Genomic DNA, 17,186 nt, shown 5'->3' on the forward strand with positions numbered 1-17,186 from the left:
CCCTCACACCTGTCATTTTCCTGCTCACACCTGTCATTTATCCCCTTCACACCTGTCATTTTGACCTCACACCTGTCATTTTCCAACCACTCCACTATTTTCCCCTCACACCTCTTCATTTTCACCTCTCACCTCTTTTCACCTCACACCTCTAATTTTCCCCTCATTCCACTATTTCCCCCTCACTCCACTATTTTCTCCTCACTCCTCTCATTTTTCCCTCACTCCTCTCATTTTCACCCCACTCCTCTCTTCCCCTCACACGTGCACAGCAACTTCCTGTTATGAGCACAGCGGTGTATTCCATGAGGCTCCTCCCTTTCCCTTGACGTCATGCCTCACAGGAGCAACTCCCTTCTAGACACGACGGAGCTAGATGTGGCCTGTGCTTGCCACGCACTGATACTATGAAGACGGCGACTCTGATTGTAGCTCAAAGCGGCTGGGATGTTGCAGCTGGTGAGTTTTGCAGGGTGGCTTTTGAGGTGAATGTGTCTCCATCCGTGTGTGCTAACAACGTGGGCTATGTGGACGGGGCTTTGCATGTGGAGTGAGTTTGGCTATGTAGAGTGGGCATGGATTGATGCATACATCCACACACATACATACACTCAGCTTTATATATATAGATGGGAGTGGCTAAGAGTGCATAGCTGAGAGCCTTAATACTCCAGGAACTCTCAACTGAGCAGATTAACCCCTCCACAGGTAAAATAAATTTACACCATTTAATATGAAGATGAATTGCTTCTAATCAGTGCAGAAGTATGAGAAATCAGATGCTGCAGTCTTCTGGCTATTCTCTGTCATGGTAAACCCGTGACCCTAGTTTAGAAGAGTCCTATTCTCAACATGCAGTTCTGAGTCTTCTTTCCACTCTAGGTAACTATATTGCCAGTATGGCCAGTACTTATCTTGTCTGTCCCTGAACCTCTGGAACTGCTGCCCGGGGCACAGTCTTCATCTACTTTGTCCCATCTAGGCCCGTTACCTTTATGAGTTATAAACTCTGAGCCGTACTGCTAGACTTCCTGACTCAGGACCTGTCTCCCATCGATCACTCCATTACTTTGGTCACTTCTCTTCTACTTTCCGCTAGAACCTTGCTATCTTTTATCTCGGTCTCCTTTTGCAGCGCCCCAGAGACCTGGTCGTTGCAGTATGACACTCTGCCGCTAAGGGGAGTGATGGTACGTCTGATGGCACTGAAGGAATTCTACTGACCAGGTATCACCAGCACACATTACACTTCACATTCCGGCCACTAGGGGGAGAAAAAGGCTTTATTTATTGGGCCACTCTTCACACTGGTAAAACTAGGGGTTGAATAGGTAGTTAGTCAGAAGCTGACTGGGTTGGATTCAGGCAACATCCCGTGGCAGGGGGTGTTGCAGGGAGAAGATTCAGGGGGGTGCATGTCAGGCGTGGGAACCTGGCAGGTATCTAGCAAACAGAACAGAACGTTACGGAACCGCGCCTGCACTACCTTGCGGCAGTATCCTAAGAAAGAGACACGAAGCGAAGGATATTGTGGAACAGTGAGAATCGAGATCAGCACAAAGGAGATCCAGTAGGAGTCGTGCCCCGAGAACGGCAACATCCTACTGAGGCGCGTAGCCGGTGGCCGGAACACCGAGGAAGTAACTGACTCTATGCCTTACTTTAAACTCCGCAGGACAGTTAATTATAGGTTGGATGTCTACCTTAAATTTCCTACGAAGACATAGGGGGCAACGCGTGGAGAGGGGTGTCTCTAGGGTCCCGGAAGAGCTCTGAGCCTTCCCGTCATACGGGTGCGTCCTAGCCATAACATACCTGGGGGACGAGAAACTAGTAACATCTGGAGCGAAATAGAAAGAAAGAGAAAGAACTAGAAAGAATGAACGAACAAACGGACTTGAACAGAAGTTGTGAGGACTATACCGAATGCTCAGCAGGGTAGCACTACAACACACAGGCTCTTTTGGTAGGCAACGATTTCCACCTGCAAAGGGAACTCTGGATGTGCCATCGGACCGGCTGGTCTCAGACAGCCCTGTTAACTGTGCTCTGGATTGAGGATCCTGAAGTCTTCAGTAAGAGGTAAAGAGACTGCAATGCAACCCTGTGTCCTCGTTATTGTCTGTACCTCACACTATCTCCATCCACCCTACTGGGAAGCCCTGGGGACATACTTCACCTGTGGGAAGGTATACCATCTAGCTGCCATTCCATCACCCCAGCGGACCCCATAGCAGCGTCAGTCACCCTGACCGAACACCACAGGTGGCGTCACGAAACCTTGACAGACTCCTATCACCTTTTATTGGACGCCCCTTGGCAGGGTCACGGACCGGTTCCAGCCACCGTGACAACCCCAGAACTGAGACAGAAAGGACCGGTACCGAGTAACCTGTGGCCCTGTGTCTGGGGGTGATCCACTTTCACTCTAGAGACACTCATGTCATGCGTCACTGCTCACACTAGACGTTAGATCTGCTTTCCATGCACTCTTGGGACTATCTGACGTTCTGACAGGAAACTGTCTTTGTCCCAATTAGCGTATAGCACAATTCACATTAGACATTACAGTATCGCACTAGTTCTTCACGAGGGAAATGTGGGCAATATGTCATATTTCTCCTTGCATTGTCATGCTGAAAAAAGTCTCTGTGAAGTCTGTAAAAATGGTCATACCATTGGTTCTACCATCAATCAATGGAAGCTGTTAATGTATCTGAATGAAGACTAGTGGGGTCTGGCTATTGTATAGTATGCCACCCCACAGCATAATCCCGGGAGTAGAACCAGGGTGACGTTCCCTCACATCTTCATGGCATTGCCCATATAGTCTCCAGGTGGAAACCAGAAGCTAGAATGGAGCAACTTTGCATTACTCAAAAATTTTGCATCTTTTCAAAGTATTTTATACCATTTGGTTTAAACATTTTGATGAAGCGGCCCCTATGTTTTTTTATGCCACTTTTTTCCCACATTTAAACCAGTTTACGAAGACTAAAATTAGTGTTAGGGCACAGTCAGATAGCCATATTACTCATGTAATCCTCAGACTGGCGTCGGCTCTCCTGTCCTGAGCATGACAGCATGTATTTCTACGCAGCTGTCACTCTCAGGTCACGAGAGCTGACGGCCAGTCCAGGATTGCAATGCGATCTTCAAGAATTGCAATGCGATTTTCACGCGAGTAATACGGCTGTTTAATTGAGCCCTAAATGGAAGAAAAGTGGTATAAATGACACCTACCAGTTTGGGGGTCTTGTAACACATCCGTATTTGGGCTTAAGGACTCGAGTTTCTACCTCTGACAGTATTTCACACATCTTTTTGCTATGTAACATAGAAACAAAATTAAATGATCAAGAGCCTCATAATTAATAAACAGCAATTTATCATATTCATGTCCTCACTTGGACTGTCAGTGCCACATAGTAATGCTGATTCCCTCATAGGGCACATGAGTCATATGTTTTAACTTGCAATCAACAATAACTTTACCATAAAACTTTTGTAAAGGCTTCACACAACGTCTGCATTTATGTTTCACTAATGACTTAGATCCCCCGCTCTAGATTTTAGATTGTAGACCATTGAGATTGACACTTCAGAGAATTTAATTGTAAAGTAATTTAATATTAAATCCAATGAAGTGCCCTTATGGACTGCGTTGCACTCTAACTGATAACCAATTATTTTCCTTGGCACTGGAGTGAATCAGTAATAGCCATCTTCATTACTAGATAGCTCTCCGTGTCTCTTCTTCATGGGTTAGATTGACAGCATCGTCCGGCTACTGATTATTATCCACAGTTTTACATGAAGGAAAGATTGAAACATTTTGCACTCTTTTATCTCACAATAGCCCATATTGTAATGCAGATATTTTTACTAAAAAAATGTTAACAAATGTATTTAATCGGAATAATCAAAGGATCAAAAATAATTACACCATTGAAATAATAGGAGCTGTCCAGGACTTTTTTTTCTGCAAACAGTATCACTTTTATTAGTGGTTTGCATCATCTGCAATACCTGGCACAGCCAAATACATAAGGATGGTGCTACATATGCAAGAAAAAAATAAATAAATAGCAGACTCTTTTTTTCAAATCCTTGTCAACATCTTGAAATGTCCACTTTTTCCAAAAATCTTTCAGGATGCCTGAAGCCTACACCATGCTTTAACACTAATTTTAGTCTTCAGAAACTGATTTAAACATGGAAAAAGTGGCATAAAAAACATAGAGGCCGATTAATCCTAATTAAAAATGTTTGCCTGACCTTCATCCTTTCAACCCTGTACAAGTGTCTGGACTTAAATAGGGGCCCTGGGTTGGAACCACAAAATAATCTGCTGTGCATGAAGGTTCAGGCTGGCAGGAGAAGTCGGTCAGCTGGGTCATAAACAAAAAGGCAGAAAAAGAAAAAACTGAAACATGCAAGAATAGTCACTACTAGGGTTGAGCGAAACGGGTCGTTCATTTTCAAAAGTCGCCGACTTTTGGCAAAGTCGGGTTTCATGAAACCCGATCCGACCCCTGTGCGGGGTCGGCCATGCGGTACGCGACTTTCGCGCCAAAGTCGCATTTCAGTGACGCGAAAAGCGCCATTTCTCAGCCAATGAAGGTAAACGCAGAGTGTGGGCAGCGTGATGACATAGGTCCTGGTCCCCACCATCTTAGAGAAGGGCATTGCAGTGATTGGCTTGCTGTCTGCGGCGTCACAGGGGCTATAAAGGGGAGTTCCCGCCGACCGCCATGTTACTGCTGCTGATCTGAGCTTAGGGAGAGGTTGCTGCCGCTTCGTCAGAAGCAGGGATAGCGTTAGGCAGGGTCCATTAACCACCAAACCGCTTGTGCTGTAGCGATTTCCACTGCCCAACACCACCTTCGGTGTGCAGGGACAGTGGAAGCTACATTTTTTTTTTTTTTCCCCTCAGCGCTGTAGCTCATTGGGCTGCCCTAGAAGGTTCCCTGATAGCTGCATTGCTGTGTGTACGCCGCTGTGCAAACCAACTGCTTTTTTCAAAGCACAAATCCTCTTGTTCCTTCCTTTCTGCACAGCTATCTTTTTGGTTTGTACACACTTTTTATTTAATTTGTGCATCAGTCCACTCCTTATTGCTGCCTGCCATACCTGGCTGAGATTACTGCAGGGAGATAGTAATTGAAGGACACTCCCTGTTTTTTTTTTTTTTTTTGTGGGAGATTAAGATTGACATTTTTGCTAGAGTGCCATCCCTGTCTGTGTCATCTCTCACTCAGTGGGCCATAGAAAGCCTATTTATTTTTTTGCTTGATTTGGGTTATAAAATCTACCTGAAAAAATCACTACATCAATCAGTGGGAGAAAAATATTGGCCTCAGGGCTTGTGTGCCACTCTTGACTCCTGTGTGCATCATCACTCACTCAGTGGGCCATAGAAAGCCTATTTATTTTTTTGCTTGATTTTGGTTCTAAAATCTACCTGAAAAAATCACTACATCAATCAGTGGGAGAAAAATATTGGCCTCAGGGCTTGTGTGCCACTCCTGACTCCTGTGTGCATCATCACTCACTCAGTGGGCCATAGAAAGCCCCTTTTTTTTTTTTTTTGCTTTATTTGGGTTCTAAATTCTACCTGAAAAAATCAATAAATCAATCAGTGGGAGATTAATATTGGCCTTTGGGCTTGTGTGCCAGTCCTAAGCGTGCCATCTCTCTCTCTCAGATAGTGGGCCATAGAAAGCCTATTTATTTTTTATTTTTTTTATTGGGTTTATAAATTTTCCCTGGAAAAAAAAAAAAAAAGTGGGAGATTAATATTGGCCTCTGGGCTTGTGTGCCAGTCCTGAGCGTGCCATCTCTCTCACAAATAGTGGGCCATAGAAAGCCTATTTATTTTTTTTTTTTTGGTTTTATAAATTCTCCCTTAAAAAAAAAAGGGAGATTAATATTGGCCTTTGGGCTTGTGTGCCAGTCCTAAGCGTGCCATCTCTCTCTGTCTCTCAGATAGTGGGCCATAGAAAGCCTATTTATTATTTTTTTTATTGGGTTTATAAATTTTCCCTGGAACAAAAAAAAAAAAGTGGGAGATAAATATTGGCCTCTGGGCTTGTGTGCCACTCCTGACTCCTGTGTGCGTCATCTCTCACTCAGTGGGCCATAGAAAGCCTTTTTTTGTTTTATTTGTTTTCTAAATTCTCCCTGAAAAAATCATTTTATTTTCTTTGGTTTCTAAATTCTTCCTGAAAAAATCATTTTATTCTATTTTTTTTTTCCTAAAGTCTCCCTGAAAAAAAAAAAAAAAAAAAATCAGTGGGAGATTAATATTGCCCTTTCTGCTTGTGTGCCAGTCTTGACTCCTGGGTGTGCCATCTCTCTCTCTCTCTCCAATTGTGGGCCATAGAAAGCCTATTATTTTTTTAGCTTGATTTGGGTTCCAAAATCTACCTGAAAAAATCACTACATCAATCAGTGGGAGATAAATATTGGCCTCTGGGCTTGTGTGCCACTCCTGACTCCTGTGTGCGTCATCTCTCACTCAGTGGGCCATAGAAAGCCTTTTTTTGTTTTATTTGTTTTCTAAATTCTCCCTGAAAAAATCATTTTATTTTATTTGGTTTCTAAATTCTTCCTGAAAAAATCATTTTATTCTATTTTTTTTTCCTAAAGTCTCCCTGAAAAAAAAACAAAAAAACCAAATCAGTGGGAGATTAATATTGCCCTTTCTGCTTGTGTGCCAGTCTTGACTCCTGGGTGTGCCATCTCTCTCTCTCTCCAATTGTGGGCCATAGAAAGCCTATTATTTTTTTTAGCTTGATTTGGGTTCCAAAATCTACCTGAAAAAATCACTACATCAATCAGTGGGAGATAAATATTGGCCTCTGGGCTTGTGTGCCACTCCTGACTCCTGTGTGCGTCATCTCTCACTCAGTGGGCCATAGAAAGCCTTTTTTTGTTTTATTTGTTTTCTAAATTCTCCCTGAAAAAATCATTTTATTTTCTTTGGTTTCTAAATTCTTCCTGAAAAAATCATTTTATTCTATTTTTTTTTTCCTAAAGTCTCCCTGAAAAAAAAAAAAAAAAAAAAAAAATCAGTGGGAGATTAATATTGCCCTTTCTGCTTGTGTGCCAGTCTTGACTCCTGGGTGTGCCATCTCTCTCTCTCTCTCCAATTGTGGGCCATAGAAAGCCTATTATTTTTTTAGCTTGATTTGGGTTCCAAAATCTACCTGAAAAAATCACTACATCAATCAGTGGGAGATAAATATTGGCCTCTGGGCTTGTGTGCCACTCCTGACTCCTGTGTGCGTCATCTCTCACTCAGTGGGCCATAGAAAGCCTTTTTTTGTTTTATTTGTTTTCTAAATTCTCCCTGAAAAAATCATTTTATTTTATTTGGTTTCTAAATTCTTCCTGAAAAAATCATTTTATTCTATTTTTTTTTTCCTAAAGTCTCCCTGAAAAAAAAACAAAAAAACCAAATCAGTGGGAGATTAATATTGCCCTTTCTGCTTGTGTGCCAGTCTTGACTCCTGGGTGTGCCATCTCTCTCTCTCTCCAATTGTGGGCCATAGAAAGCCTATTATTTTTTTTAGCTTGATTTGGGTTCCAAAATCTACCTGAAAAAATCACTACATCAATCAGTGGGAGATAAATATTGGCCTCTGGGCTTGTGTGCCACTCCTGACTCCTGTGTGCGTCATCTCTCACTCAGTGGGCCATAGAAAGCCTTTTTTTGTTTTATTTGTTTTCTAAATACTCCCTGAAAAAATCATTTTATTTTCTTTGGTTTCTAAATTCTTCCTGAAAAAATCATTTTATTCTATTTTTTTTTTCCTAAAGTCTCCCTGAAAAAAAAAAAACAAAAACAAAAAAACAAATCAGTGGGAGATTAATATTGCCCTTTCTGCTTGTGTGCCAGTCTTGACTCCTGGGTGTGCCATCTCTCTCTCTCTCTCCAATTGTGGGCCATAGAAAGCCTATTATTTTTTTAGCTTGATTTGGGTTCCAAAATCTACCTGAAAAAATCACTACATCAATCAGTGGGAGATAAATATTGGCCTCTGGGCTTGTGTGCCACTCCTGACTCCTGTGTGCGTCATCTCTCACTCAGTGGGCCATAGAAAGCCTTTTTTTGTTTTATTTGTTTTCTAAATTCTCCCTGAAAAAATCATTTTATTTTATTTGGTTTCTAAATTCTTCCTGAAAAAATCATTTTATTCTATTTTTTTTCCTAAAGTCTCCCTGAAAAAAAAAACAAAAAAAACAAATCAGTGGGAGATTAATATTGCCCTTTCTGCTTGTGTGCCAGTCTTGACTCCTGGGTGTGCCATCTCTCTCTCTCTCTCCAATTGTGGGCCATAGAAAGCCTATTATTTTTTTTAGCTTGATTTGGGTTCCAAAATCTACCTGAAAAAATCACTACATCAATCAGTGGGAGATAAATATTGGCCTCTGGGCTTGTGTGCCACTCCTGACTCCTGTGTGCGTCATCTCTCACTCAGTGGGCCATAGAAAGCCTTTTTTTGTTTTATTTGTTTTCTAAATTCTCCCTGAAAAAATCATTTTATTTTATTTAGTTTCTAAATTCTTCCTGAAAAAATCATTTTATTCTATTTTTTTTTTCCTAAAGTCTCCCTGAAAAAAAACAAAAAAAAAACAAATCAGTGGGAGATTAATATTGCCCTTTCTGCTTGTGTGCCAGTCTTGACTCCTGGGTGTGCCATCTCTCTCTCTCTCTCCAATTGTGGGCCATAGAAAGCCTATTATTTTTTTTAGCTTGATTTGGGTTCCAAAATCTACCTGAAAAAATCACTACATCAATCAGTGGGAGATAAATATTGGCCTCTGGGCTTGTGTGCCACTCCTGACTCCTGTGTGCGTCATCTCTCACTCAGTGGGCCATAGAAAGCCTTTTTTTGTTTTATTTGTTTTCTAAATTCTCCCTGAAAAAATCATTTTATTTTCTTTGGTTTCTAAATTCTTCCTGAAAAAATCATTTTATTCTATTTTTTTTTTTCCTAAAGTCTCCCTGAAAAAAAAACAAAAAAAAAACAAATCAGTGGGAGATTAATATTGCCCTTTCTGCTTGTGTGCCAGTCTTGACTCCTGGGTGTGCCATCTCTCTCTCTCTCCAATTGTGGGCCATAGAAAGCCTATTATTTTTTTAGCTTGATTTGGGTTCCAAAATCTACCTGAAAAAATCACTACATCAATCAGTGGGAGATAAATATTGGCCTCTGGGCTTGTGTGCCACTCCTGACTCCTGTGTGCGTCATCTCTCACTCAGTGGGCCATAGAAAGCCTTTTTTTGTTTTATTTGTTTTCTAAATTCTCCCTGAAAAAATCATTTTATTTTATTTGGTTTCTAAATTCTTCCTGAAAAAATCATTTTATTCTATTATTTTTTTTTCCTAAAGTCTCCCTTAAAAAAAAAAAAAAATCAAATCAGTGGGAGATTAATATTTACATTTGTGCTTCAGTGACAGTCCTGCGTGTGTGGCATCTCTCTCATTTGTTGCCACCAACAACAGAGTGTGTAACATTGTGCCTGATTTTCGTTGTGGTCTCACTCACCTGTAAAGGGGTAGCTAAATCATACTGAAGTTATAGCTCACCATGTAATTTGTGTGACAGCAACAAATACCGTTAGTTTGTTTACGTTTTTAAAACAATGAGGAAGTATGGTGGAAGAGCTCGTGGCCGGGGGCGTTCATTGTCAGCTGGTAATGAGGGTAGTGGTAGTGGTGGAGCATCAGCTGGTCGTGGGAAAAAAAATATTGCACCTAAGTCTGGAGCTGTGGAGCCAGGTTCGTCGTCTGGCTACACAAGGCCTCGAACGCTCCCTTTTCTGGGAGTAGGAAAACCGCTTTTAAAGCCGGAGCAGCAAGAGCAAGTTTTGGCTTATCTTGCTGACTCAGCCTCTAGCTCTTTTGCCTCCTCTCGTGAAACTGGTAAATGTCAAAGCAGCGCGTCGTTAGTGGATGTTCACGGTCAGGGACAAGTCGCTTCCTTGTCCTCTTCAGCAAAAACAACAACAGAGAAGAATGCAGCAGGCGACACAACGAGTTACTCCATGGAGCTCTTTACACATACCGTCCCTGGCTTAGAAAGTGAAGCAGTTAACAGTCCATGCCCATTACAAGTTGAATCTGACATGGAGTGCACTGATGCACAGCCACAGCCAGACTACTATGCTGGTCCTTTGACTCAGACCACAACATTGCCCTCGCAGGGTGCTGATCAAGAATCAGACCCTGATGAGACTATGTTGCCCCATCACGAACGCTATACCACCGACCGACACGGTGACACAGACGAAGTTGCACACGAGCTACAAGAAGAGGTAATAGATGACCCAGTTCTTGACCCCGATTGGCAGCCATTGGGGGAACAGGGTGCAGGCGGCAGCAGTTCTGAAGCGGAGGAGGAGGGGCCGCAGCAGGCATCAACATCGCAACAGGTTCCATCTGCCGGGCCCGTATCTTGCCCAAAACGCGTGGCAAAGCCAAAACCTGTTGGAGGACAGCGTGGCCATCCGGTTAAAGCTCAGTCTGCAATGCCTGAAAAGGTATCCGATGCTAGAAAGAGTGCAGTCTGGCATTTTTTTAAACAACATCCAATTGATCAGCGCAAAGTCATCTGTCAAAAATGTTCAACTACCTTAAGCAGAGGACAGAATCTGAAAAGTCTCAATACAAGTTGCATGCATAGACATTTAACCACCATGCATTTGCAAGCCTGGACTAACTACCAAACGTCCCTTAAGGTTGTAGCACCCTCGGCCAATGAAGCTAGTCAGCAACGCAACATCCCTTCCGGCAGTGTAGGGCCACCATTTTCCGCACCACCTGCAGTATCTGTGCAGGTTTCTTTGCCAGGCCAAAGCAGTCAGGGTCAGGGAATCACCAGTTTCGTAGTAGGAAACACTGCATCTAGGGCACCGGTGGCAACAATACCATCTCCCACCGTCTCTCAGTCTGCCATGTCCACCGGCACCCCCGCTAGTTCCACGATCTCCAGCTCTCCAGTCCAGCTCACCCTACATGAGACTATGGTTAGAAAAAGGAAGTACTTAGCCTCGCATCCGCGTACACAGGGTTTGAACGCACACATAGCTAGACTAATCTCGTTAGAGATGATGCCCTACCGGTTAGTTGAAAGCGAAGCTTTCAAAGCCCTGATGGACTACGCTGTACCACGCTACGAGCTACCCAGTCGACACTTTTTTTCCAGAAAAGCCATCCCAGCCCTCCACCAGCATGTTAAAGAGCGCATCGTCCATGCACTCAGGCAATCTGTGAGCACAAAGGTGCACCTGACAACAGATGCATGGACCAGTAGGCATGGCCAGGGACGTTACGTGTCCATCACGGCACACTGGGTAAATGTGGTGGATGCAGGGTCCACAGGGGACAGCAAGTTTGGGACAGTTCTGCCTAGCCCACGGTGGAGCTCGTCCACAGACCGCAGTCGCACAACCACTCCATCCGCAGCTGCCACTGTTGCACACCAGGTCTCCCATTATGGGGCAGCTACTGGCAAACGTCAGCAGGCTGTATTGGCTATGAAGTGTTTGGGCGACAACAGACACACCGCGGAAGTTCTGTCCGAGTTCTTGCAGAAAGAAACGCAGTCGTGGCTGGGCACTGTAGATCTTGAGGCAGGCAAGGTAGTGAGTGATAACGGAAGGAATTTCATGGCTGCCATCTCCCTTTCCCAACTGAAACACATTCCTTGCCTGGCTCACACCTTAAACCTGGTGGTGCAGTGCTTCCTGAAAAGTTATCCGGGGTTATCCGACCTGCTCCTCAAAGTGCGTGGACTTTGCTCACATATCCGCCGTTCGCCCGTACACTCCAGCCGTATGCAGACCTATCAGCGTTCTTTGAACCTTCCCCAGCATCGCCTAATCATAGACGTTGCAACAAGGTGGAACTCAACACTGCACATGCTTCAGAGACTGTGTGAACAGAGGCGGGCTGTTATGTTTTTGTGGGAGGATACACATACACGGGCAGGCAGTAGGATGGCAGACATGGAGTTGTCAGGTGTGCAGTGGTCGAAGATTCAAGACATGTGTCAAGTCCTTCAGTGTTTTGAGGAATGCACACGGCTGGTTAGTGCAGACAACGCCATAATAAGCATGAGCATCCCCCTAATGCGTCTGCTGATGCAAAGTTTGACGCACATAAAGGATCAGGCGTCTGCAGCTGAGGAAGAGGAAAGCCTTGATGACAGTCAGCCATTGTCTGGCCAGGGCAGTGTACAGGACGAGGTAGCGGGCGAAGAGGAGGAGGAGGACGAGGAGGATGATGGGGATGATTATATTTTTAATGAGGAAGCTTTTCCGGGGCCACTGGAAATTGGTGGCGCGGCAAGGCCGGGTTCTGGTTTTTTGAGGGACACAAGTGACGTGGATTTGCCTGAAACTGCCCCTCAACCAAGCACAACCGCAGATTTGAGAACTGGAACTTTGGCCCACATGGCGGATTATGCCTTACGTATCCTCAAAAGGGACACACGCATAACTAAAATGATGAATGATGACGATTACTGGTTGGCCTGCCTCCTTGATCCTCGCTATAAAGGCAAATTGCAAAATATAATGCCACATGAGAACTTGGAACTAATATTAGCAACCAAACAATCAACTCTTGTTGACCGTTTGCTTCTGGCATTCCCTGCACACAGCGCCCGTGATCGTTCTCACACGAGCTGCAGGGGCCAGCAGACCAGAGGAGTTAGAGGGGCAGAAATCAGAAGTGGCGTTGGCCAGAGGGGTTTTCTGACCAGGTTGTGGAGTGATTTTGCTATGACCGCAGACAGGACAGGTACTGCAGCATCAATTCAAAGTGACAGGAGACAACATTTGTCCAGTATGGTTACAAACTATTTTTCATCCCTTATCGATGTTCTCCCTCAACCGTCATTCCCATTTGATTACTGGGCATCAAAATTAGACACCTGGCCAGAATTGGCAGAATATGCATTGCAGGAGCTTGCTTGCCCGGCAGCTAGTGTCCTATCAGAAAGAGTATTCAGTGCTGCAAGTTCAATACTAACAGAAAAAAGGACTCGTCTGGCTACCCAAAATGTAGATGATCTAACCTTCATTAAAATGAACCACAACTGGATTTCGAAATCTTTTGCCCCACCTTGCCCGGCTGACACCTAGCTTTCCTATGAAAAGGTCTTGCCTGTGGACTATTCTGAATGCCTTTTCCAATCTCGTAATTTTCTGCACCTGATTGTCCAGCATACGACATGTTTACACCTCACTAAATGGCCAAACTCCCCACACGGGGCCGTGGTATCGACACTTGGCGACAGCACCCGTGAGAGTGCAGTTTGTCTGAAGAGGTGGGTGAGCCCGCTTTTGGTCGACGGCACTGCCACTGGGTCCCTCCTAGTACAATAAAGTGTCTCTGGCGGTGGTGGTGCGCACCCAACGTCAGACACACCGTTGTAATATGAGGGGCCCTGGGCCTGTACCGCCGGCCACAAGACAGTTTCCCCCCACCCCAGCTCAAACAGTGCTCTACCACTTGCAAAATTATCTCACAGCTCCACCAATGTTTAGTCTATGCGCTGACATCCTTCAATGCCTGCCACTGACAATACCATTGTATTGACATTTTTGTTATGTTAGGCCTTCGATGCCTGTCTGTGGTCACTCCTTCCACTAGGCCTCCACTGACCACACCACTGCTGCCCGTGTACCCCTGTAACCAATTTAAAATTGCCTACAGCCATGTGTTATTATTTTAGGCCTTCGATGCCTGTCTGCGGTGACTCCTTCCACTAGGCCTCCACTGACCACACCACTGCTGCCCGTGTACCCCTGGAACCAATTTAAAATTGCCTACAGCCATGTGTTATTATTTTAGGCCTTCGATGCCTGTCTGCGGTCACTCCTTCCACTAGGCCTCCACTGACCACACCACTGCTGCCCGTGTACCCCTGTAACCAATTTAAAATTGCCTACAGCCATGTGTTATTATTTTAGGCCTTCGATGCCTGTCTGCGGTGTCTCCTTCCACTAGGCCTCCACTGACCACACCACTGCTGCCCGTGCACCCCTGTAACCAATTTAAAATTGCCTACAGCCATGTGTTATTATTTTAGGCCTTCGATGCCTGTCTGCGGTCACTCCTTCCACTAGGCCTCCACTGACCACACCACTGCTGCCCGTGTACCCCTGGAACCAATTTAAAATTGCCTACAGCCATGTGTTATTATTTTAGGCCTTCGATGCCTGTCTGCGGTCACTCCTTCCACTAGGCCTCCACTGACCACACCACTGCTGCCCGTGTACCCCTGGAACCAATTTAAAATTGCCTACAGCCATGTGTTATTATTTTAGGCCTTCGATGCCTGTCTGCGGTCACTCCTTCCACTAGGCCTCCACTGACCACATCACTGCTGCCCGTGTACCCCTGGAACCAATTTAAAATTGCCTACAGCCATGTGTTATTATTTTAGGCCTTCGATGCCTGTCTGCGGTGACTCCTTCCACTAGGCCTCCACTGACCACACCACTGCTGCCCGTGTACCCCTGTAACCAATTTAAAATTGCCTACAGCCATGTGTTATTATTTTAGGCCTTCGATGCCTGTCTGCGGTCACTCCTTCCACTAGGCCTCCACTGACCACACCACTGCTGCCCGTGTACCCCTGGAACCAATTTAAAATTACCTACAGCCATGTGTTATTATTTTAGGCCTTCGATGCATGTCTGCGGTCACTCCTTCCACTAGGCCTCCACTGACCACACCACTGCTGCCCGTGTACCCCTGTAACCAATTTAAAATTGCCTACAGCCATGTGTTATTATTTTAGGCCTTCGATGCCTGTCTGCGGTCACTCCTTCCACTAGGCCTCCACTGACCACACCACTGCTGCCCGTGTACCCCTGTAACCAATTTAAAATTGCCTACAGCCATGTGTTATTATTTTAGGCCTTCGATGCCTGTCTGCGGTGACTCCTTCCACTAGGCCTCCACTGACCACACCACTGCTGCCCGTGTACCCCTGGAACCAATTTAAAATTGCCTACAGCCATGTGTTATTATTTTAGGCCTTCGATGCCTGTCTGCGGTCACTCCTTCCACTAGGCCTCCACTGACCACACCACTGCTGCCCGTGTACCCCTGGAACCAATTTAAAATTGCCTACAGCCATGTGTTATTATTTTAGGCCTTCGATGCCTGTCTGCGGTGACTCCTTCCACTAGGCCTCCACTGACCACACCACTGCTGCCCGTGTACCCCTGTAACCAATTTAAAATTGCCTACAGCCATGTGTTATTATTTTAGGCCTTCGATGCCTGTCTGCGGTCACTCCTTCCACTAGGCCTCCACTGACCACACCACTGCTGCCCGTGTACCCCTGGAACCAATTTAAAATTACCTACAGCCATGTGTTATTATTTTAGGCCTTCGATGCATGTCTGCGGTCACTCCTTCCACTAGGCCTCCACTGACCACACCACTGCTGCCCGTGTACCCCTGTAACCAATTTAAAATTGCCTACAGCCATGTGTTATTATTTTAGGCCTTCGATGCCTGTCTGCGGTCACTCCTTCCACTAGGCCTCCACTGACCACACCACTGCTGCCCATGTACCCCTGTAACCAATTTAAAATTGCCTACAGCCATGTGTTATTATTTTAGGCCTTCGATGCCTGTCTGCGGTGACTCCTTCCACTAGGCCTCCACTGACCACACCACTGCTGCCCGTGTACCCCTGTAACCAATTTAAAATTGCCTACAGCCATGTGTTATTATTTTAGGCCTTCGATGCCTGTCTGCGGTCACTCCTTCCACTAGGCCTCCACTGACCACACCACTGCTGCCCGTGTACCCCTGGAACCAATTTAAAATTGCCTACAGCCATGTGTTATTATTTTAGGCCTTCGATGCCTGTCTGCGGTCACTCCTTCCACTAGGCCTCCACTGACCACACCACTGCTGCCCGTGTACCCCTGTAACCAATTTAAAATTGCCTACAGCCATGTGTTATTATTTTAGGCCTTCGATGCCTGTCTGCGGTGACTCCTTCCACTAGGCCTCCACTGACCACACCACTGCTGCCCGTGTACCCCTGGAACCAATTTAAAATTGCCTACAGCCATGTGTTATTATTTTAGGCCTTCGATGCCTGTCTGCGGTCACTCCTTCCACTAGGCCTCCACTGACCACACCACTGCTGCCCGTGTACCCCTGTAACCAATTTAAAATTGCCTACAGCGATGTGTTATTATTTTAGGCCTTCGATGCCTGTCTGCGGTCACTCCTTCCACTAGGCCTCCACTGACCACACCACTGCTGCCCGTGTACCCCTGGAACCAATTTAAAATTACCTACAGCCATGTGTTATTATTTTAGGCCTTCGATGCATGTCTGCGGTCACTCCTTCCACTAGGCCTCCACTGACCACACCACTGCTGCCCGTGTACCCCTGTAACCAATTTAAAATTGCCTACAGCCATGTGTTATTATTTTAGGCCTTCGATGCCTGTCTGCGGTCACTCCTTCCACTAGGCCTCCACTGACCACACCACTGCTGCCCATGTACCCCTGTAACCAATTTAAAATTGCCTACAGCCATGTGTTATTATTTTAGGCCTTCGATGCCTGTCTGCGGTGACTCCTTCCACTAGGCCTCCACTGACCACACCACTGCTGCCCGTGTACCCCTGTAACCAATTTAAAATTGCCTACAGCCATGTGTTATTATTTTAGGCCTTCGATGCCTGTCTGCGGTGACTCCTTCCACTAGGCCTCCACTGACCACACCACTGCTGCCCGTGTACCCCTGGAACCAATTTAAAATTGCCTACAGCCATGTGTTATTATTTTAGGCCTTCGATGCCTGTCTGCGGTCACTCCTTCCACTAGGCCTCCACTGACCACACCACTGCTGCCCGTGTACCCCTGGAACCAATTTAAAATTGCCTACAGCCATGTGTTATTATTTTAGGCCTTCGATGCCTGTCTGCGGTGACTCCTTCCACTAGGCCTCCACTGACCACACCACTGCTGCCCGTGTACCCCTGTAACCAATTTAAAATTGCCTACAGCGATGTGTTATTATTTTAGGCCTTCGATGCCTGTCTGCGGTCACTCCTTCCACTAGGCCTCCACTGACCACACCACTGCTGCCCGTGTACCCCTGGAACCAATTTAAAATTACCTACAGCC

This window comes from Ranitomeya imitator, chromosome 1 (assembly GCF_032444005.1).
Source record: "Ranitomeya imitator isolate aRanImi1 chromosome 1, aRanImi1.pri, whole genome shotgun sequence".
NCBI lineage: Eukaryota > Metazoa > Chordata > Amphibia > Anura > Dendrobatidae > Ranitomeya > Ranitomeya imitator.